The sequence below is a fragment of the Chlorocebus sabaeus genome, chromosome 15, assembly GCF_047675955.1.
Source record: "Chlorocebus sabaeus isolate Y175 chromosome 15, mChlSab1.0.hap1, whole genome shotgun sequence".
Taxonomy (NCBI): domain Eukaryota; kingdom Metazoa; phylum Chordata; class Mammalia; order Primates; family Cercopithecidae; genus Chlorocebus; species Chlorocebus sabaeus.
In genome coordinates this window covers 14,207,160-14,229,867 of record NC_132918.1, presented here as the reverse complement: position 1 = coordinate 14,229,867, position 22,708 = coordinate 14,207,160, and the positions used below count along the sequence as shown (strand labels likewise).

The 22,708-nt window shown below is 33.9% G+C and overlaps 1 protein-coding gene and 1 non-coding gene across 3 annotated transcripts in view; one reads left to right on the top strand and one right to left on the bottom strand.

The window, feature by feature from the left end:
• NAALADL2 (N-acetylated alpha-linked acidic dipeptidase like 2) overlaps nucleotides 1-22,708 on the top strand; it is a 962,079-nt gene that overhangs the window by 540,832 nt on the left and 398,539 nt on the right. The gene's annotated exons all lie outside the window — the stretch shown is intronic.
• Nucleotides 3,736-3,842, bottom strand: LOC119620750 (U6 spliceosomal RNA). The gene has a single exon (XR_005237302.2). It is a non-coding gene; the product is annotated as a U6 spliceosomal RNA (small nuclear RNA).

Genomic DNA, 22,708 nt, shown 5'->3' with positions numbered 1-22,708 from the left:
CTTTCCAACAGCAAAACTAACACAAATTTTTTCCCTTCTCACAATTTGACAGACAATTCATTCTTACCTCCAATTTTAGCAATCTCAGCATGTGGTTTTTTTCTTTCTTTATTAATTTGAGAACTTTCACCTTTTTATTTAAGAAAAACACTGCTTCTCTTTGGCATTTCTCACAATTGCCAACATCACTACTTTCGTGCTTTGGAGCTATTACTAAGTAAAATAAAGATGACTTGAACACAAGCACAAGCATTAGGATACCAAGAGAGTTGACCTGATGACCGAGATGACTACTAAGTGACTAACGGGCAGGTCCATAATGTATACAGCATGTATATGCTGGACAGGGAGATCATTTACATCCCAGGCAGGACGGTGGGGGACAGTGCAAGATTTCATTACACTACTCATTACCCCACTCAGAAGAGTGTACAATTTGAAACTTATGAATTATTTTTTGAAATTTTCATTTAATATTTTCAGATTGCAGTTGATCATGGGTAACTGAATCTGGGGAAAACTAAATTATGGATAAGGGGATCCCACTGTTATTCATTTTTCTATCATGCCTTGAAGATTTATTCATTCCCCAAAAATGTCATACTGTCGAAAAGGGCAGCCAGTTTCTCAGTAGCTATTCTTTAACAAATTGAAATAGACTAATGGAAAGGCAAGGTGATGTGCTAAGTATGTATTCCTTTAGGAATTCCAAGATCCCAACAACAGTTCTGAATCGATAGGAAACTGACCCATCATTGTGAGTTAAACTTCAAGATGACCACATGCCTGGAATGTTAATTCAGCAAAGATCAAGGCAGAGCTTCATTTGCCATTTTCATTTCATCTTGTTAAGTATTAATTGCTGGTTTCTGTATAATCTTTTCATACTCATGACAATAATGACAGCTAAATCCATCTCCGAAAAAGGCCACTGTTTTCAAATATAACTTGCTACAATAATAACAGCTGCCAGTCTCATGAGGAACTTTGCTGTATTATTTTATATTTTATGAGCAATGAAATGGTAGTATGAATCAATCCTTGACCTCTGACTTCAGGAAATATATGAACTGCTTCTCTTCTAGTTCCTTTGTTACTTTGCATATTACCAAGCCTTGAAACAAAGCAAGCATGGTTTTAATTTTCACCTGCCCAAACTGCTAAAATCAATCTTGCTGTATTCAATAAACAACTCACTGTGCATAGTTGGGTAAATTGTATTAGTTGATGAATACCAATGGAATCCTGCCATTAAATCATAAAATAAAACCCATATATGCGACAAATATCTCTCAGTCCTTGACCGTCTTCCTAGGTAATCATACATGGTATGAAAGATGAATTTTCTTATGACCTTATGCGTACAGGACAAAATGCAATGATGCTGTAAGTCATGAGCTTCATACAAAGTAGTTTGTTCTTAGTAAAGTGTTGGAAAATACTCCCAAGACTAGGAAGCCATCTTTCAGTACCGATTTGATCTAATAGTTAATCAAGGGTACTGTCTCTTGTGGGTCATTTATTCAGTTAACAAACTTTTATCAGATCCTATACTGTACAAGATATGATTCAAGGTTCTCGAAAGATAAAGATGGACTGAGACATATTACCACCTTTAGGGGACTAACGGTTTAATTAGGGAAGAAGCCACATGAGCAAATTATTAGCACAGAGTTACAAATGCAAATTATTATCAACATGCTCTCTGAGAAGTAGAACGTAACCCTTATTTGGGAAGAGATAATATGAAGTTTCATTTTCTTTATAAGTTTCTCCTCCTCCCCACTTTAGGTTAGAAACCCTTTCTCTGTACTTTCATGTGAATATGTGTATGTTTCTACCATGGTGTTTACTATACCGTATTAAGGTTTGATGTCTTGCTAGCTGGATGACTGTGACAAGACAGACCTGTAAGTCAGTTTCTTCTTTTTTAAGTGAGGACAATTCATTCATTCATTATTGATCGAAACAATATTCTCTGCTACACATTTTTAAGTGTAATATATTTTTAATATTACTCTAGTTATAGGGCTAAAATGGGGATTAAATGAGTTAAATCAGATAAAGCATTTAGCCCAGTATCTGGCACATGGTAAATTCTCAATAAATGCTGGCAACACATTTATTATTATGTTGCATAATTTTGTTTAATACTATATCTCTAGTGGTTTTTATCTTTTAACAGCATGGTCTAAATATGTGTTTAAACTATTTGTATTTTTTTCTCCATATCATGAAAATCTTAAAAGTTAGAGGAGACTCAGATAAAGCTCAGGTAGATTAAGAGGTATATTTATTTTCAGAGTTCAATAATACATATATTTAACAATTTAACTTGTGACCAACTTTCTTTTCCACCAGAGCCTAGCCCACTACCTGATACACAGTAAAAGATAAAACATATTTGTCGTATTGATTTAACTTGACTTTATGAATTTCAGGCAGTTGTGACCTTAGTTGGAGGGTCAGCGTCTTCAAGTTAGGAACGATTAAGCCATTCATTGAACAATTTCTGTTTCTCCTCATAAAAGCTTCTCCCTCTGTCACCTGCAAGAATAGCTTCTTCTGAGAAGGAAGAAAAACCATGATATTTGGTGTTTTCAGAAAACTGGATGAATGGAGTTCACCTTTTTACCCTCCAATAGGGAGTTAGGGCAGACTTTCATTTTGGAAGTTTTATAGTAAATTCTTTTATTTTAAAGATATTGGCTTAATTCAATCACTTTCCATATACTGAATTTTACCTCATAATGCCATTTGTAGAACTTTAATTTAGCAAGCATTTCAGAGTCTGATTTCTTATTCTTAGTGGATTCATATAACATAGGTATTACATCTTGCTACAAAATGCCAAGATTTTTAATATGATCCCAATATGTGATAAGTAATTAATGTTCAGTACATTTATTACTGAGAGGTACATCACTAATCTTTTATTAACTTCTTTTCTTCTGGATAATACATCCACAGTATGAATTTCCACTGGGACCTACAGTTATTAGATCAGGTAGATTGAAGCACACCATAACCAAATGGATTTTTTTTTCCTTGCATTAAGTCCCAAAGCAGCTGTCGTCATGAACTAGAGAAGCAAGAAATCTAGGTCTTAGGTTATACTTACTGACATGGTTCGGCTGTGTCCCCAACCAAATCTCATATTGAATTGTAGTTCCCATAATCCCACGTGTTGTTGGAGGGACATGGTGGGAAGTAATTCAATCATGAGGATGGTTATGTCCATGCTGTTCTTGTGACAGTGAGTTCTCACAAGATCTGATGGTTTTATAAAGAGCTTGCCCCACCACCTTCACTCTGCACTTCTCCTCGCTGCTGCCATGTGAAGAAGGACATGTTTGCTTCCACTTCTGCCATTATTGTAAATTTCCTGAGGCTTCCCCAACCCTGCGGAACTGTGAGTCAATTAAATCTCTTTTCTTTATAAAGTACCCAGTCTCGGATATGTCTTTATTAGCAGTGTGAGAATGGACTAATACACTTGCTTACTGAACTTGAGACCTATTTTACATTTAAAAAAATATAATGCCTTGATACTTAATGGTATTTTCATATTATGGAGTTATTAACAGTGTGGGTGCCACTACATAGAAAAAACAACAACAGCAGCAACCATCTGTCTATACTGTCCACTTGAGAATTTAGTTTCAACCTCCTGTTAATGAGATGCTTTTATTGTCACAATTTTTTTTAGTTTTTATTATTTTATACATTTTTTTAAAAAATATGAAATGCTTCACAAATTTGCATGTCATGCTTGCACAGAGTCCATGCTAATCTTCTCTGTAGCATTTCAATTTTAGTATACGTGCTACCAAAGTGAGCAATTCCCACCATTTCTAAACAGTTCTAAATTATTTCTTTTTTCTTTCTTTTTTTTTTTTTTTTTTTTGAAGTACCCAGGGGAGTGAAGTGGGGCACAGGTATAACAGAGGGATTTGCCTACAATCCATAGCCAAACATGGAGGGCACAATAAGGTCACAACTTCATGGGGTGAATGTTTATTTCTGAGCCCATCGAATTCCCTGAGGGACAGGAAGGCTGAGCAGCGGTGACAGCCAGTTATAATTATTTTGCCTTGTTGAAAGCAGGTTCAGTGAGCTGGGCAAGTCCCTTCTTATTCTCTAACAACAACATTAAAACATGAAGCAAGTGTGATTTCTGGATAGAAAGATTCTCCTGAGAATTCTGTGGATACATCATGTTTCATTTGTTATAATATATGCACTTCAAGTTTCTGGGTCAAATGCACACATATCTTCATGTGGCTTATGTGAGTATCATGGAAAACAGTTTATAACTTACTGTTTACAGTTTCACAGCCCTTGAGAGAAGTGATGCATTAATTTTCTGGTAAGATTAGGGGCCTTTTTGCTTTATAGAGGAATTGGGCTAAGAGTTTCCCTAAACACCCAGGTTGTAATCCCTGCCATGTTATTAACAACACAGTAAAACCAGTTTATCCTTTTAGTCTTATCTCTTCATTTACAAAATTGAAGTGTTGAATTGGATATTCTTTAAGGTATTGTGCCCCCAAAACAAACAAAAAAAAAAATGAACAAACAAAACTATTACTCTTCTTGTTAAATATTTCAGTGAGAAAGTTTTTGTTCAATTAGAGTGAAAGGAAGTGTGTAACCCATAGTGCTTGTTTAGCAGTGACATCGACAGAGCCAAGGATGATTTGTGCATGCAAGTTAGATTTCCTGGTGACGGAACAAGGGAAAGACACTAATTAATTAGAGACACAGAAGGAAGTAAAAAGACAGCCCCAGACTTGACCCTCAGCAGGATTTGAAGCTGACATCCAGGAAACTTTCATTCTTAATCCTTGATGCTTCTGCTACTTTTGTTTTTCCCATCCTTTGCAAGCACGCATTGCCCCTGTCCTTTAAAGTCTTCTAATTCCCCTCCTCTGCTAATTCGTGTCCACATGACGAAAGCACTGTATGCTTCTCATTGTATTGTTTTCAAACTCTATTATCTGCTTTAGGGCTACGTTACTCTTAGAGAGACCACTAAAAACAATTATAAGGAAGTTTTTGCAGACATTTTTCTTAGGATATCTTTTCAGAAAAGGAACTGCTGAGATGAACTACTGTATATGACACTTAAAGGTATTGATAAATATTGTCAAACTAGCCTCCATGAAGATTATACACCTGGAGGAGACTGCCTGTTTCCTGGAATTACATTGTTGTTTTATTTTAAACATTTCCAAAGGGATTTCATTTTAATTTACATTTATTTGATGACTAGCAAATAGAACATTTAAGTTTATTAGTCATTTTATTTCTTGTTATATGAATACACTGTTTATGTTACAGGATAGGGGTCCCAATCCAGACCCCCAAGAGAGGGTTCTTCGATCTTGCGCAAGAAAAAGTTAAGGGTGAGTCAACAGTGCAAAGCAAAAGCAAGTTTGTTAAGAAAGTAAAGTTCTGAAAGAACAATTACTCCATAAACAGAGTAGGGCATTAGGGCATTCTTGAAAGTAAGAGGAGTAATGTGTCCACCCTAGGTACAAAACCTTTTTTTTTTTTTTTTTTAAACCTAGGTTAAAAAAAAAGAAAAAATAGAGTACTTTTTTTTAACCTAGGTAATTCCTTTTACCTAGGTTAGAAAGAGAAAGATCATAAGGAGATGTGCTCTGCTACAAGGGTTTGTGATAAAGGATTAATTTTCTTAATTACTATATTTTGCAAGAATCCCTGACTTTAAAGCAAAATTAGGAATGCCTTTGTCCTCAGGTTATTGGGATATCAGGACACTCCCAAGTCTGGGTCTGTTTAGTAAACATCATCCCTCTCTTCCCTTAACCGTAAGCATGTAAAGGCTGGGAATAGTTAACTTTCTGGGAATGCAGCCCAGCAAGTCCCATCCTCATTGTCCTAGCCTGCACTCAAGATGGAGTCGCTCTGGTTCCAAAACCTGACATATCTCCCCGACTCCTTTACAAGAGGACCCTTAATCCTAAAGGTATAGTCACTTCCATGGTCGCCAGAGAGATGTTACAGGAAAGGGTCCGGATCAAGACCCCAAAGAGGGCTTTTGGATCTCATGCAAGAAATGATTCAGGGCGAGTCCATAGACTAAAGTGAAAGCCAGTTTATTAGGAAAGTAAAGGAATAAAAGAACAGCTACTCCACAGACAGAGCAGCCCTGTGGGCAGCTGGTTGACCATTTTTATGGTTATTTCTTGATGACATGCTAAACAAGGGGTGGATTATTCATGCCTCTCTTTTTAGACCATATAGGGTAACTTCCTGATGTTGCCATGGCATTTGTAAACTGTCCTGGTGAGGTCACTGTCAATACCATTTTGGTTTTGGTGGGTTTTGGCTGGCTTCTTTACTGCAACCTGTTTTGTCAGCAAGGTCTTTATGACCTGTATCTTGTGCCGACCTCCTCTCTTACCCTGTGGCTTAGAATGTTTTAGGAAGTCTAAGTCTGGGAATGCAGCCCAGTAGATCTCAGCCTTATTTTACCCAGCTCCTGTTCAAGATGCAGTTGCTCCAGTTCAAACGCCTCTGATATTTATGTCTTGCTCACTTTCCTTTTGGTGTATCTGTTCATTTTCCTATTTAATCCAGCTCTTTATAGTAATGCTATAGCATAGATTCCAACATTTTATGTAATGAATCTCTAAAGTGAAGGTATTAATTGATATGTTCCGGATATCAAACATGTTGGGAGCAAAGTTGATTTTTATTTTGAAAGATAAGAGGGATGATTATTTTTGTAGTTTTGAACAAAAGAAATACACCCTCATTCTCTATATGAAAAGGGACTGAACTGAGCAGTCAATAAATATTTGAAAGAGGGATACATATGTGAGTTTAGAAAAGAGAAAAAAATCAATCTGCATTATTCCCACAATATTCTTGGGCTGTATTTCATCCTGGGATAATTCGTCCTGTTTCTCCTAAGTCACAGAGACAGTGATTTTTAAGGTATTACTGTCAATCATTCCTAGGTAACAAGCACAGAATCAAGGGCTTCATCACTACTGGCCTTGTGATCTCTTTTATGTTGCAGAAACTCCTGTGTAAAGCTCACAGGAAAAGTAAACACTTTTAGCTTCCTCTAGAACCAGGACCATGTTTGTCTGTGTCCTTCTTTGAGGCCATTTCTTAATCTCTACTTAAAAGTGAAAGATAAATCGGAATAAAATAAGCTACATATTACAAGATCCATAAGAAGAGACAAAACAATAAAAATAAGCACCTACATTGAAAGCATTGAGTCAAGCAAAATGAACTACAACAAGGGATTAAGGTAAGTTTGCCAGCCAGATTATTTATAACCCAAAACAATAAAACAAACCTAGAATATAAACCTTGAAGTTCAATTCTTAAAATATGTTTAAAGAAAGGGTTGCAGAGTATATATTTTATATTGTACAATCAACTTTATGGTCTGGGTCAGTTACTAATGCCACTCTTTCCTACTCTAACTATGATAAATGTCATTCATCAATCCAGCATTATTTTCAACTAGGACTAGACAAAGCCTTAGAATGTTTCTCAACAGAACTCTCTAAGCAGCTATTATCCATCAAGAAGGTGGTATTTGAATTAACACCTATTACCATTTCAATACTTGACTTATCTGCTAAAGGTAGGTACAGTTTTATTAATTTAAAGATAGGAAAGCCAATCAGCTTTTATGCAGCAAGTTAATTCTTTCTCTAAAGTTAGCAGCTTTCTAACAAAGGTTTCTTTCTCAGCTCTTGAATATTCTTTAAGCCAGAACTTTCCAACTGGAATACAAACCAATAGGTCAAAACAAGTACAGGTACATAGAAGTTATTGATTCCTCAGCCTTGAGAAGGCCAGGTGGGGTTGAAGATACCAGAAATCCTGGGCTATTACTTACAGCCATAAACAGCCACATCTGTGTACTCCAGTGTGCAAATATTATTGTTTTCTATACATATTCTGAAAAAGAAGGAAAGTTTTGCTTTGAATTATGGAACAAACAATCCTGCCCTAGTCAGAGACATGTATTAGTATATGAGTGGTTTCTTTGAACTCTTACTCAAAATGTTAGAATTTTTCAAAATCATCACAATTAAAAAAGTCAAAGGATTTATATTTTGAATGGAATGTGTGTATATTTATGTATGTAAAATCATGTGTCACTTAGTCAGGGATATGTTCTGAGGTGATCCTTAGGTAATAGAGTCATTGTGTAACTATCAGAGAGTGTGCTTACAAAAACCCGGATTATATAGCCTAACACATCCCAAGGCTATAGGTATAGCCTATTGCTCCTAGGCTACTAACCTGTGCCTGTAAGACATGTTACTATACTGAACATTATAGGAAATTATAACACAATGGGAAGTATTTGTGTGTCTAAACAGCTAAACACAGAAAATGTGCAACAAAAATACAGCATCATAATCTTACGAGACTACCGTCATACATGTGGTTTGCCATTGACAAAAACATTTTTATGCAGTGCATGACTGTATGTATTATATGTATACATATTTCTCAGTCTGAGACACAACTAATTTTACCTGGAGTGAAATACATCGTTGTATGCTGCACTTTCCTAGGGCATAGCTATTTTTCGGTGAAGCTCCTTCCATTTAAGCATAAAAGTCCAGTAGATGATCATAAGTATTTAAGGAGCATTATTTGATAATGTAGGTTATTTTGGTGGCAGGAGATGTTAAACCCTAGTTGAGATTAACTTCACAGAGTGACTTCCTAAGGCACTTATATCTTCTCTTTCTCATTCAAATCTGTCTAACTTGCATCTCTCTAGACACTTATAATCATGGTACTAGAATGATATGAATTAATAGGTTGATGGAAAATATTTCTTAATAAATTTAAATTTTTTAGGTACAATTTATTTTTAATGGCCAGGTATGTGTATAATGGGGCACTGAATAGGAACCAGTTTGGAAACATAAAACCAATTGTAATTTACACATTCAGTACAAACAAAACTACAAAGTCAATAAAAAGTAAATTGACAGTTAATTTAATGTGACAGGTGATTACGTTTAGTAGAAAGCAATCACACTTAACATCACAAATATGAGCTGATTACTCCAGAGCAATTCTTTGGGCCAAGCAGACTGATGCTTCTTCTTGCCTCGTAACTGGGTCTCCTTCAACCCTTTCTAAAATTGCTTTTAGAGTGATCATTGCAAATGATTCGGTTCTTTGAACGACACCCTACTGCTTACTATAATACACAAATGTAAGTTGGTGAACAGAATCCTTTTTATCTGAGTCTTGGTTACCTCCAGCCTCATCTATTTTTTAACATAATCTATAATTATATAAACAGGTCTATATAATTTGTACGAGCTATACTATACTAAGTATTTGCAGTCTCCATAGATGTCATCCTGTTTCTCTTTTCAGAGCCTTTCCAACATGCCATTCCCACTATCTTTGAAGTTTATACCAGCTAATGGTCATTCCTTCAGAACTGGGTTTTAGTATCTTCTGGGAAACCTTTTGTAATACACTCCCTTCCCTACTCTGGCTCTGAATAAATTGGCTCCTTCTCTGTGCCCACCACAACAGCCTGTGCATTCCTTCTTTGACCAGACTTAACACTACGCTGTAAATGATCGATTGATTCTACTTGCCTGTGAGTTCCCTGAGAGAAGGCTGAGGTCATATTCACACCTTTTGCATTTTTACATTCTATTTTGACACTTTTACATTCTTCATAAATATTTTTGAAATGAACAAAATGAATGAACTCACACTTCTGGAGTTACCGTGCATGCTAGTTTCTGGTTTGAGCTTTATTTTTTGTTTATTGTATTTTGTTTGGGAATGTGTGTGTATCCTCAGAATGCTGAATGCAAGAAGGATAAGCAGAGGTTTGGTGTGAGTTACTTCCCTCAGAGGGCTTCCTGTGAGATATTTTTCACCTTCCTTTTCTTTTTTGCTTTGTTTCCATTCTTATTTTTGTCTATTCCCCAGCTCTCCCTCCTGTCCGAATACTTTATTAGACCTTTTACAAGTTCAGAGTCTTTTCTTTTTTTTTTTTTTTGAAGCTGTGCAGTAGAGGTATACAGAAGTGAATTGTCCCTTGGAACTAGATTAACTGTTTGTTTTGTAGAAGTCTAAGAGACGCTTTTATTTGGTTGCTACAATATGTCAGATCAGTATGGTGTGGGTTTTCATTTAGGCCTTTGAATAGGTACCAGGTGGATATGCCAACATAAAACCAAATAACAGCATTAAAGCCTTGGTACCAAAATAGATAGCTTAGTAAAGGAATATTACGTAATTTTTCTCTGTTTTCCACCCACTTTATTTTACTCATCAATAGGCATTGTCTAAAATTCCAGAGAGTCATTCATATAGTTAAAAGGAAAATAATGACAAATTTGAGTTATTTTGACAATAATAAAATAAGAAATTCTTCTCAAATCATGAATGATGATAGATATATTTGGTTTTGCCTTAGCTTTCATTAAGTTTGGTAGAGAAGAATAATTTTTAAGGAACTCATTAGACATCACTGACATGCTTAAGAAAAATTGGCTGCCGCAAAGATTTGTTTGTGCACAATTTCTAAACTCACACGGCATTAGAACTGAACCAGCACTGGATGACATCCTGTGAGTTCATTAATATTTACACTTTATGTATTTGTTTATGCAACAAATATTTATAAAGTGTTAAACGTGCACAGCTTTCATCCATGTCCTGGGAATAGTAGTATGAGAGAAGAGCCTATAGTTTTACAAAATACAGGCTCCCTCCACCTTGTTTGTAACACTTCTGTATAGCCATGCATTTTATTATACATACTCAAAACATTTGAGGGATGTAGATGACATAAATTAAAACATCTTGGTTTCTGAGCCCCAAGCTAAATTATATAAAGCCATAATTTCTCACAGTTACCTGTGATCCACTTTCTGGCAATATCTGAAGTAGCACAATGTAGTGGAAACAGCAAGTACTTGCTTTGGAGCCAAAATGCCTGGATTCTGCTCATCATCAGTTCTGCCAGAAACTCATTGTGCAATCCTAGATAAATAGCATGACCTCCCAGGTCTTTAGGAAATAACATTAGATTTTCTCTAAATGTGCTTCCATCTATGATTTTCTGCATACAGAATATAATAATTTGCTAACGAAAGCTCCCCATAATCACCGAATAACTGGTACCCATCTCTATTCCTGAACTTCTAATAGCCACAACTTATGAAGGAAGATCAGTTGCAAAAGCCATGTGAGTCTAAGCGTCCTCTAAACAAGAGCACACATATCCAAAGCAATGCAATGTAGAGAGTCAGAGAAGGCATATGTTGACTGATGTTACACAAGATCCACTAGTAACTAACTGTACATGTAACACAATAACTAGATTTAAATTCTTACTAAGTCGCATGAAACCTTTAATATGGAAATACTAGCAGTAGCTATGACATGTTAGAAAAATGTAAAGTCATTTTCCCCTGCTTTTGTAAACTGCTGAGAATAGCTATGGTTACAGTTCTAAATGGAATTTCATTAAAGTTACATCTGAACCATGTTCAGATGTATGAGGTGAACAAATTCACCTCATATATCAAGGACCATCAGCACTTTACTACTATCCATGTGGTGGGATAAATTACTCTGGCAACACACATTTCTGGGAACATCATATTTACTGAGGCTAGCAATTAATCACTTAAAATTGTATTTGAAGGAAATGTGTTTCCAGGAAAATATTTTAATTTTATTATCTTTTTTATAATTTCACTAGGCAAATTAGATGACTTGAAATAGAAATAGATTTCAACAAAAAGTAATTACTTGATAGTACAATCTATACAATCACCTAAATCCAACTTTATCCTGTGGGGCTTAGTTTATTGTAATTCATGAATATATAGATTTTGATTCATTTTAAGCTGCACATATCTACCTTAACAATAGAAGTAGTGTTCTTCAAGATTTAAAATGCAATTTTAAACATCTTTTAAACATAAAGTTAATTTGAAGATTTTGCTTTGATAATTATCTGCATTGGATTTATAATTTTATTCCTATAAGTTATTTTTATAAGACCATCTTATCATTCAACATAATAGATAATTATTGTGGTGTTGTTCAAGTAGATACATGATTCTAAATAGCCAAAGAAAGTGCTGTGCATACTTTAGTAAGCTCATTTTGAGGAGAATAGGTAACGATAAGTTAACTCTTTTGAACATTAGTAAATATGCACAAACTTTTAATGTAACTAAGATGAACTTAAGGTTTATATACAATATTTTTTTTTCAAATATGAAACTTTTCCATAAATTATTAATGTTATTTGAAAAGTTTGCAGACTTTCTTTTGATAATTTCTTATGCATAATTAAATGTGTTAATATTTTGTTTCTGTTATATTTTCTTTCTAATATGTTTTGTACACATTAAAATTTATTAATCCTGGTGCCTTAGTAATTTCTTACATATATTTTGCTGGAGAAATAACAATAAACAATGATAAGAACCTCTCTTGAACACCTTCTATGTTCCTGGCTGTCAGGCCTTGTGTTACATTTTTTGTGAGCATTGTCTCATTAAATCTGCCAATAATCTTATAAGGTTAAGCACTATGCTGTAATTAACTTCGTTTTAATATTTTGTTAGTGATTTTACATATGAATACTGTGGTAAAAAATATTTCATATTTTATTCTTGATTCTAGAGATTACTTGCACATTTCTTTTTTTATTCATATTTATTTATGTATTGGGCAGCAGCTAAGGTCCAGGCAGTGCTAGAAGTGCTGGGAACATAGTAAGTGCTGATGATTTGGTAATGAATAGGACAGACAAGATGCTTACCGTCATCGAGTTTATATCCGGTGTTGCAGTACAGACACTAACACTTAAACAAATAATATCATAATTTTCGGTCATGATTACTACTAAGAAGAAAGTAAACCAAGGTAATAGCTGCAAAATGACAATGGAGTGAATGAGAAAGACGGTGATGTGAAATTAAGTCAGAGAGTTGGGCAGGAAGCAAATTATTCAGCAATTTGTCATTTCTAGCTTTAAATTTTGGATTTAAATTGTTAAAGACAATTATCCAAACTTGGATTTAAATACAGCTACGTAACCATTAGGTAGAGTATCCTTATTTGAGTACTTTCACTCCTGACTAAGGCACAACATTTTTACAACTCTGTGAAGTTAGAGATTAATTTAGGGAAAACTGATAATGTGAAATGATTTTTCCTTCTATCCAGTAAAAAGGTGGGACTGCCTAAGTGGCTGCTTAAATAACTTTAGTCTTGCAGTAGATTTGAATAGGGTAAAATTTCTTATTACTATTTGTTTCAGCAAAGTATATCAGTGTTAATATTAATATCATTATTATAAATGTCTTCATTACCCTTTTTGAAAATGATCTGATTCTACCTCTTGAACACTTATTACACAAATCATGGGACTGTACTCCGTTTTCTATCCTGTATATATACCATCAAACCTTTCCTTGTGTTGGCATCTTTGTCTTTTGTTTTTGAAGTTTATTTCCTACTGCCTTTTGAGACTATTTTCTACTCGTTATCCCACCCACTTCCTTCACATTTTGTGCACTATTTTTTTTTTTCATTCTTTTGTTATGGCTTCCTGGTTCGGTTTTCTTCAAATAAAAATCATGCATTTTTGCATTTTATTAAAAATGTCGGCCGGGCACGGTGGCTCACGCCTGTAATTCCAGCACTTTGGGAGGCTGAGGTAGGCGGATCATTAGAGGTGAGGAGTTCGAGACCAGCCTAACCAACATGGTGAAACCCCTCTACTAAAAATAGAGAAAAACTTAGCCGGGTGTAGTGGCGCGCACCTGTAATCCCAGCTACTTGTGGGGCTGAGGCAGGAGGATCACTTGAACCCCGGGGGCAGGGGTTGCAGTGAGCCGAGATCATACCACTGCACTGTAGCCTGGGGGACAGAGCAAGACTTCATCTAAAAAAAAAAAAAAGTGTCAACTAGTTATCTGAAATTTTCTTCTGATTTCTATGATAAATCATTTTTCTCTTATTTGCTAATTCTGAAACAAAGCTATATTATATGGTTGATAGGTGATTAGTGCCCAGTTGACATCCACATTCTTAGCATATATCAGACATTCATAGAGTGCGGCTGGGTTCATTTTAAAGAAGGATCTGCTTATATTCAATGTGCTTAGTTTTAACATAATCTGATCTCAAGGAAAGTAAAGCACTCTATATGTTTTATATATACTTCTACATTACAAACCTCAATATGTATTACCTTCATGATGTTTCCCTACTACTACCCAGGGAAAAATATATTTCTATAATGCACGTGATTTACCCTTCCTTTCATTCACTCATTTTCTAGAAAATATTTTCTGCAAATAAATATAGGAAAAGAGATACTTGGCAATAGAAGTAGAAAGTGAGAAAGGCACTCCACTGGCTTCAGACTGCAGTAGTCAAAGACATCCAATTGAGGAATGGTTTCTGGATGCCAAAGATTATATTTCTAAATCAAAATGCATGAAACTGGGTAAATCAGTTTGTTTTATTTTCTACCAATAAGCTGCAGTGAACCTCTAACTGATTTCACGATTAAGTTCTGTCAGTCTTGTCATTACAGCTTAGTAACAGGTTGTCTAACCTAATTTTTAGTACTATAATGGGAATCTTAAAAAGGTATATTAGAAACTTCTTATTATAAGATTATACTTTTGTAATGGTCTGCCAATAGGTTTAATTTACTTGGTGGTGATTTGGTCATTGAACATTATTTTAATAAAATCTAATTTGTAACTTTTTCTCACAAAGACAAATACTTTATGATTTCATTTTGGAATCTTAAAAAGTTTATCTCATAGAAACACAGTAAAAAGTGGTTAGCAGAAACAGTGGAAAGGGGAAGGAATGAGAAGAGGGAACATGTTGATCAAAGAGAACAAAATTTTATTTATGGGAGAGAACTCAGTTTTGGTGATCTATTGCTCTGCATGATGACTACAGTTAATAGCAATGCATTGTATGTTTCAAAATTTTAAAAATAGATTTTTAATGTTCTCACTACACAAAAAAAGTTAGTGAGGTGATGAATATGTTAATTAGCTTGATTTAAGTCTTCTACAATGCACAACAAAAATCAAAACATTATTTTGTATCCCATAAATATACACAATTATTATTAGTGTATTAAAAAGAAATTTAAAATTTTAAACAGATATGTAAAAACTAATAAATATTTAACATCTCATAACCAGGATAGCATTCTTACTACTTTGGAATGACCATTTTCTTTGACACTTGCCTTTGAAATAATAAAGAATCCAGTTTACACTTGGAACACCTGATACAATTTCTAAAGAATAAAGAAACGGAGATTGTATATAATGTTTCAGAACGAATACTGCAATGATGTGTTTTGAATCATCATAAAGACTGCGTTATGGTAAAATAGATTGGTCTGGTTTATTTTGAGGGGCATAAAAATGTTATCATCTCTTTAATGACCTTGTGTTGTCATTATCAAAATCCTAAAATGTGCTTCTATTCTATTTTTTTCTCTTATTTGAAAGAATTGCTGTTAAAGGACATTTTGTATTGGCAGTAAATACTCACATGATGGAATAGGTAGTCAAATAGATGAAAAAGTTAAGAAAATTGAGGTGAATGGATTGCTGAGTTTTTAATAGAATCTTAGTAGACTTGTTGATAAACTACAACTAAGCCTTATTCATTTTCTTGGGTTTTATTTACAGTTATTTACACTATACCCACGTATCTTTGTCCAACTAAACTTAATTTTCCATCTAGCTTATATTACATTTCCTACTTTAAAATTTATATAGCCACTATTCTATTTTCTTAAATGACTTCGTTACACATGGAGATTTTTTTTTCAATGTGAACTCTAGGTTGTTTCCTTTTCTATGTATTCTGAATATCAACCTTATATGTTCTATTTTAAAAGCATAATCTTATTAAACCATAAACTCTATAGTTGTGGAGACATGGAGAAATTTCTAAAAGTCATTAGAGATTCTCTTTTTTACTTGTTACTTTAAAAAAAATGAAAGAAAATAAATATGTTAATTGAGCTAAGTGCCTACCTACTTCTTGCGAAAGTTGTCTAGGATGTCATTGATTTGTGATTGTGTTCCGTTTTTACTTCAAAAACTATTTAGTCATCATTTTGAGTAATATGCGTCAATAGCTTACGATGCGTGAATCTTACCCAGAGATTGTTGATTCATCTTGCCTATGAAAATTCTATATGTATGTTAAATTTAATTTCAGGTAGACCTTATTATAAATTACTTGAAATAATACATATAAATATAAGATTACAAGAAATCTAGGTGTAATTTATTTTATTTAAACAAACAGGAGAACATTTTTTTTTTTCAATCTCCCTCCTAAGAGTCTACCAAGTTGTTATAGATGACTTGTAAATTCATTAATTTAGGTAGTTCAACATTTTTCAGTTATTAAAGTAAATATGTATAGCATGTTAACTATTTTACCTTCAGAGCAATTTTTTCTTGTTTTAGACATAGTTAATGATGTATAAACTTACAGAAAGAACACTGACACAATCAGATTATACATTTGTTAATATAACTTTTATCAGGAAAGTGCAAAATATTAGAGTAAAATCACAAAGTGCAAAGTTTTAAAAGTAAAATTAATCATTCAAAGGGAAGAATCAGGGGATATTGCTGAAGTGTGGATGGTTAATGAAGTTAAAGAAGCCGATATTATTTAAAAGTAGAAAGACAAGTAACTGAAGAACCAAACATAATTGTATAAGGATTAAGCTTTGGAAAGAGATAGGAAAGAATAGCCTAAAGTAAAATCTCATTTTGTATATCAGGAAATAAGTTTATATTATCTAAATAATTCATAAATCTAGAAATAGTGCTATAAAAGTAATTACTAAAAGCACTAAATATGGACATAGTTAAAGATAGTGCCTTTGGGAAATGGGCTTGGGGTCCAAGAGGAAGAACTTGTAGATTACTTTTCACCATAAGCTCAACTGTACTCTTCTTTTGAAACCATGTACATACACTATTATAATAGGAACATTTCTTAAAAGTTGATTATCTTTTGAAATTGTCTCTTAAGTTTCATTTAAAAGATTCCAGATGGCTGAGGTGTAACCCATAGAGGAGGCCCTGTATGAACACTAATTGATGTAGAACCAAGAACTCCAAAGAAAAATTCAGAAAACAACAGATCTGCTACACTCACCTACTGATTTATTCCACAGATGTCTATGGAGGACTTACTCATGCCAGGCATTCTGTTAAAGCACTGGGAAATGTGAGCAAAAATACCCAACATCCTTGCTCTTATAGAGCTTCCAGTGTAGAGGAAAAAAATAGCCAGTTAAATAATTTCACAAAAATGTTGATTTTTAACATATTTACATGATATAGTAAACACAAATAGCTGGTAGCTCCAACGTAGGCTTTTATGAGGGAGTCAAAGTCAGGGAGGACTCTCCTGAGAGAGAAATACACAATATCAGAGGCATAAGTAGGCCTTAGCTTAAAGAAACCGGCAGATGGTTCAGATTTACAGTGAGCAGCATAGGTTACGATGCTGTGAACAGAAACAATGTGAAAAAGTTGACAGACACCCTCCTTGTTGCAAAGAGTAAGGAGAGCTGGATGTAAGATAGAACTGAGGGTGAAGGTAGTGGGACAGACATCACAGGCCATGCTTAGGATTCTGGTCTTTAATAGTGCAATAAGAAGCCATTGAAATGTTATAGAGATCATATTTATGTTTCATCAAGTTCTTTTGGATGTGGTGTTATAGGTCCATTAGACAGGCAAAAGAACAGATCTAGTGAGGGCAATGAAAGAGTGTGTCAATAAGCCCTGGATGGGAGTGATTATTGTCTTAGAATAGAGAGGTAGTAGTAAAGATTTAAACCATGTGAATGGAATCAACAGATAAATATCAGGAAGGGGCAGCAGCGTTCTCTATTAAATTGTACGGAGGAGGTGGCCTTTAATTTCTTAGTTTCTGTATACAAAAATAAGTGAATTGAAAGAACATTGCATTAAGAGGAACTGCAGGAAGTAGAGCGGCTTTGAATTATGCTCTTAATTTACTTCGTTTGGACAGATAGTGCAATACTTGCAAAAATTCAGGAAGAGGGATTAAGTAGAATGTATGTTAGAAATACTGGTCTGATTTTTCAGAGAAGAGTGCGGACTGGCGGTAAAAATTTGAGTCAACTCTATGGATGTTCAAATTGAAGGCCTGGGTGTGGAGGAGTTGTCATGGGGGAAAAATGAAGTAAAATATAATGAGGGCTTAAGACATGGAATTAGGAGACCTCCAACTTATAATAAAATTGTATAAGGGAGGAGTTAAATAAGCAAACAGGAAGGAGAAATGCTTATAATCCTAGAGAATGATTCATGTGAAGAAATTTCATTTTGTAACAAAGAAAAGGGGTGGGTGAAGGGGGCAGAATATGACTAGATCCATTTGAAATCCAGTCAGTCACAAGCTAAGATGTCCAAAATCAGAAACAAAAGTATTTTAATTTTCTTTGGTAATGAACTGTTTTAAAAGCAATTATGTTGTATCACTGACTAATTGGTCAATGTTTGTGTTCAACAATGCGGGATCAACTCATCAGAGCCACTGGGAGCTTAACTGTGCATTGGCTCTGTTGCTTGCAAAATGCCAGAGCTTAGTCTACATGTTCCTAGTAGAGGACAGGCTGGAGTCAAATTATGAGATCACATAGCCAGAAATTCTAAAAGACTAGGTAAATTCTGTAAACCCTGATTGAAGATAGCAGGCTGCTTCTAAATGCCCAAGGCTCTGCCCAAATGGAGAACTTCTGTCTGAGTCAGAATCTTGACTCTGGTAGCAGTCACGTGACAGTCTGAATTCAACATTGTTCTTATATTTGAATTATAATCAACATATTTTTACTCTAAGTTGATGTCTCAACAAGTGTTGGAACACCCGTTATCAATTCTTACAGTCTCTTCCCCCACTTTTTATGCTAAGGATGACACAAAAGATACTTAGATTATGTACGTGCACGTGCACATGTATAGTTTGTGTGTGTTCATATAATTTTGTTGTGTTAGAATTTACATCACTCTAAATAAGCAAGCAATTAATGGATAAATGGATGTTTGGGCTTTTACAAAAATTGCATTTTACTGTAAAAATATTTTCAGTGTATGTTATATGATGCAGGAGGGAAAAAATTAGAATTTGGATAGCTATTCACTAACGAACAATTCAGTTAAGCTGAGTTGTACTCTTGCCTGTTATCATTAGGATGGGGGTTATCTCCTAGATATTATTCTTTCCAAGAAATGAGCTGTTTGTACATATCTCGTTGCTTGGCATTATCATTATGAAACATCAAAACACAAAAGAAAAAAATACCCAGATGGTGCTGTGAACATTCTCATGAATGAATCAGTTCCTTCACTACATAAGGCTCAAATGGGTCTTATCTCAAAATAAATGAGTAAATAAATAAAATAAAATAGAAAGAGGAAAAAATTCTAAATTAATTCTTGAAAAACATATGCGTTTTTCTGTATCTTGTGTTATATTTAACAAACATCAGCCATTCCATTATCCACCTGATAATTTCAAGTATTGGGACATTTTGGGTCAGACTAACTTCTGGTATACTAAGGAATCAGATACTTTATTTATTTATTTATTTATCATTATTATTATTATTATTTTTGAGACAGAGTCTCCCTATGTCTGTTGCCCAGGCTGGAGTGCAGCGGCATGATGGTGCATACCTGTAGTTCCAGTTACTGATAGGCTGAGATGAGAGGATCCCCTTGAGCCTGGGAGTTCAAAGCTGCAGTAAGTCGTGATCATGCTGCTGCACTCCAGTCTGGGCAAGAGAGCAAGACCCCATCTTAAAATAAATAAATAATAAATAAATATAATTTCAATCAGAAACGTATTTCACAGAAACACATCAGTATATGAAAAAAATTGCTAAAATTAGTTCTTCCAATAGTTTTCTAAAATGGCAAAAACATTGGAACAAGAAACATTTAATGCTCTACTGTAATATTTACAGTCTTGTGATTAAAAGTAAATTATAAAATAGTACAGATTTATTTTTATAAATGTAAGCACTAGTTTTTTAATTAGATATAGCAAAATTAATTAATGTTTAGACATAATTTGCATTCTGAAGACTGCTATTTGTTTTAATTGAATCACCAATTCCTTACTGGAATTAAAATTTATGCTAAACACAACAGTTTTGTTTTAATAACTTTGAATTGTGTTTATCATAACAGTAAATGATAACAGTTATAGAATTTAAGAAGTATTGTGATAATGACAAGATCACTGACGTTAAGTAGAAGGAAGGCCTTTTGTACTTTGGAGAAGAAGTTAGATGTAATACAATGCTGTAAAAGTAGATTTCATAATTGTACACAGATAGCTATAAAATTCAAGAACAAAGTTTTTATTGCTAGCGTGTAAACTTTTAGCCCTTAAGTCTCTTTTCTACATTCAAATTATTTGTATTACATAATTCTCTAATAATATAAGGTTTGCAGAAGAAAGCATTAAATGAGATGACTGAAAAAAGTGTGAAAACTTTTTGCAATTCTATGATACATGAATGTATGTGGATGATAATGTGTGAAAACAAATATATGATGCTGAGTCACTTAAATTGTTATGTTAAGTGACTGTATATTATCTTTGAAATTTAAAATAATTAAAGAATATAATATTGAGGGATAAAGAGTGTTACGATGGACTTTATAGAGCACTAAGCAATTGTTTAGTATATGTTTAATAATTAAAATATTTATAAATTTGGTTACAATTGGGTTAAAAATTTTAGTCAGAAAACAAGCAGCCAAAGTACAGAGGAAAAGAAAAGAAAAAAAGAGTCCAGTCAGGGGCCAAAACTGTACAAAATTCAATGGTTTCTAAAATATTCAATAGATAATACTAACTCTTTTCTATGAGACAGGACAATGTAAAGTAAAATGCATCTACTCTAATTAATTACTCAGAAGCAGAAGAAAGTAAATAATTATTGAACTAATTCTGAAAGTGGACATAATTAGCACATTAATCATCCACCATAAATTATTTAATTCAATAATAATCCTGGAAGAAAAATTAGTATTATAGTCAGTAGTAAAGTGTTTTGCATTTAATACTCATCATCATAATGCTGTCAGCTGGAATAAACGATGCCTTCAAATAATTTTAAAAAAATATTTTGGTTAAATTAAATTGTTAGGATATATTAATTTATACTGAGTAGGATAATGAGTTTAAAAAAAAATTCAGTGATTATCTCAGTGTTAGAATTTCTCTTAGGCATAAACCAATTAGCTCTCCACACCCCAACATAAGCTTTATCTCATTGGTACTGGAGTTTAAAAATTCTAACTAAAATACTGAAATAAGCAGAGGAAACATATGTAAAATAAGATTATAATGAGTTCTTTACAAAGGCACTTCAGAGCTGTCTGACATTAAAAAATTAAATGTTTAGTGTGTAACACATATTTAGTTTTATCTTTTACTCAACATTCTGATATTTATCAGTAAAAGCCTATAAACACTGTGACATGACAAAAATACTAAAAATACATCTGAGTATTGAAAGCAAGCTGTGGAAAAATAGTTCTTCCCTTATAGGCTCCTGAGTCTTTTTATGCAGATCTGTTTAATGGATTGAGCTCCTCTGAATCTTGCTTGACTGACATTGGGAATGATGTGGAGTTATGGTGAAAGAAAGGAAAATAAGCAGATGAGGAGAGATAGCTGGGAATTCTCCATCGGTTTGGTTTGGGAAGAGTTTGGGAAATCAAAAAAGGAGAGCTGAAGTATATGAGAATGAGATCAGAAAAGAGTAAAAGAGAAAGGGAATATTAGGTATTTTTGAGGTTATGATTAAAATCTACTTTTTGTATCTTGGAAAGGATTTAGTAAAGATTGCATTTGTTTTTGTCTGCTAAATAGCAGACTTCAAGTACATGGCCTCAAGGCAGGAGCAAGAAGCTTTTTAATGGGTAACACAAACTTGTTGTCTAGTTTGGGGCCTCTGCCAAATACTCAGCCAAATTTTAAAAATAAAAAAGTGTTCCACTTTTGTAAGGTTATTGTCCAATGCATTATCGTTGGATTCAATATAAGCTTTCTACGAGTAATCTGTGGCTGTATTGAATTTATAAAGTATATTAAATGTTCACATCTTTGACTAATGTTTCTAGAAGTAGGAACTTTATGAGATTGAATAGCAATTATAATTTTTCCTCCTCTGAGCAATGCATCACATAAAATAAATATGTATAAAACCTGTAATGTAGCCTAGGTGGTTCACTTTCTCATTATCCATGGAAGATGGCATGCCGGCCTTCACTGTGAATTTAGAAGTGATTGGTACATAATAGCCTAATTGGTATCGGTCGATGAAAAACAGTGGAGTCAATGACAATAATGGTCAAAGGGGAGAGGGCAGATAATTAGAAAGGAAGAGGAGTGCATATCAGAGTAGGCTATTTTTCCACTTGGTTTTATATTGCTTTGAAAAAGAAGAGACTCTACAATAGTTCAGCTTCAGGCACTCAAATTAAATCATTACAGTTTTGAAGCTTGTGTAGAGACTCAAAGACACTTGAATTTTGAGCAGTCCGAGAGCAACGGCAGACAACCACCAGCT